The sequence below is a fragment of the Dysidea avara genome, chromosome 5 (assembly GCF_963678975.1).
Source record: "Dysidea avara chromosome 5, odDysAvar1.4, whole genome shotgun sequence".
Classification (NCBI taxonomy): Eukaryota; Metazoa; Porifera; class Demospongiae; order Dictyoceratida; family Dysideidae; genus Dysidea; species Dysidea avara.
This window is the reverse complement of record NC_089276.1, coordinates 6,723,594-6,725,681: the sequence shown is the minus strand read 5'-3', so window position 1 is coordinate 6,725,681 and position 2,088 is coordinate 6,723,594.

Sequence of the window (2,088 nt, the reverse complement as noted above, 5' to 3'; positions counted from 1 at the left end):
ATCAGCTAGAAACAAGCCACCCGTAGAGAGTTCAGCTAGAAGAAATTACATTGTAGAGAGTTCAGCTACAAAGAAACTACCATGTAGAGAGTTCAGCTGCAAACAAATCGCCCTGCAGAGAATTCAGCTACAAACAAATCACCCTGTAGAAAGATCAGCTAGAAGAAGTTACCTTGTAGAGAGTTCAGCTACAAACAAATCACCCTGTGGAGAGTTCAGGTAGAAACAAGTCACCCTGTAGAGAGATCAGTTAGAAACAAGCCACCATAGGCGGCGGAAAGAGGGGGGCTAGGGGGGCTAAAACCCCCCCTCAGAATGATATCACACCGAAATTATCTTTCTTGGATTGGGGCTGAAAACCGTGATAAAGATCGAGATACTCTAATAGAGCAGTCACTCTAATAAAGTAGTCAGTGTGTAGCGAGCTATGTAAGGATTTTTATGTAGTTTATCAGCTAGAAATGGTAGCTGGTGAGGTGGAAAGCTCTTGTCAGTTGGTTGTGACCTTTTTCTTTTCTTTTTTTTGGTCTCACCTTACCAAACTATAGAAATAAGTCTGGGTCAGCCCAGCCCCCCCTCAAATCAACTACTTCCTCCGCCGCTGACCACCCGTAGAGAGTTCAGCTAGAAGAAGTCACTTTGTAGAGAGTTCAGCAGTTTAGCTGCAAACAAATTGCCCTGTAGAGAATTCAGCTACAAACAAATCACCCTGTAGAAAGATCAGCTAGAAGAAGTTACCTTGTAGAGAGTTCAGCTACAAACAAATCACCCTGTGGAGAGTTCAGGTAGAAACAAGTCACCCTGTAGAGAGATCAGTTAGAAACAAGCCACCATAGGCGGCGGAAAGAGGGGGGCTAGGGGGGCTAAAACCCCCCCTCAGAATGATATCACACCGAAATTATCTTTCTTGGATTGGGGCTGAAAACCGTGATAAAGATCGAGATACTCTAATAGAGCAGTCACTCTAATAAAGTAGTCAGTGTGTAGCGAGCTATGTAAGGATTTTTATGTAGTTTATCAGCTAGAAATGGTAGCTGGTGAGGTGGAAAGCTCTTGTCAGTTGGTTGTGACCTTTTTCTTTTCTTTTTTTTGGTCTCACCTTACCAAACTATAGAAATAAGTCTGGGTCAGCCCAGCCCCCCCTCAAATCAACTACTTCCTCCGCCGCTGACCACCCGTAGAGAGTTCAGCTAGAAGAAGTCACTTTGTAGAGAGTTCAGCAGTTTAGCTGCAAACAAATTGCCCTGTAGAGAATTCAGCTACAAACAAATCACCCTGTAGAAAGATCAGCTAGAAGAAGTTACCTTGTAGAGAGTTCAGCTACAAGTAAATCACCCTCTAGAGAGTTCAGCTACAAACAAGTCATCCGGTAGAGAGATCAGCTAGAAGGATCACCTTGCAGAGAGGTCAGCTACAAAGAAATCACCATGTAGAGAGTTCAGCTGCAAAGAAATCACCCTGTAGAAAATTCAGCCACAAACAAATTGCCCTGTAGAAAGATCATTTAGAAGAAGTTACCTTGTAGAGAGTTCAGCTACAAAGAAACCATTCTGTAAAGAGCTCAGCTACAAACAAATCACCTGTAAAGAATTCGGCTACAAACAAATCACCCTGTACAGAGATCAGCTATAAGAAGTTACCTTGTAGATCGTTCAGCTACAAACAAATCACCCTGTAGAGAGATCAGCTAGAAGAAGTCACCTTGTAGAGAGTTCAGCTACAAAGAAACCACCATGTAGAGAGTTCAGCTGCAAAGAAATCATCCTGTAGAAAATTCAGCCACAAACAAATTGCCCTGTAGAAAGTTCAGTTAGAAGAAGTTACCTTTTAGAGAGTTCAGCTACAAAGAAACCATTCTGTAAAGAGCTCAGCTGCAAACAAATCACCTATACAGAATTCAGCTACAAACACATCACCCTGTAGAGAGATCAGCTAGAAGAAGTTACCTTGTAGATCGTTCAGCTACAAACTATTCACCCTGTAGAGAGAGCAATTAGAAGAAGTCACCTTGTAGAGTGTTCAGTTACAAAGAAACCACCATGGAGATTTCTGTAATCAATATATGTGACCGGATTTGCGAAAAGGGGT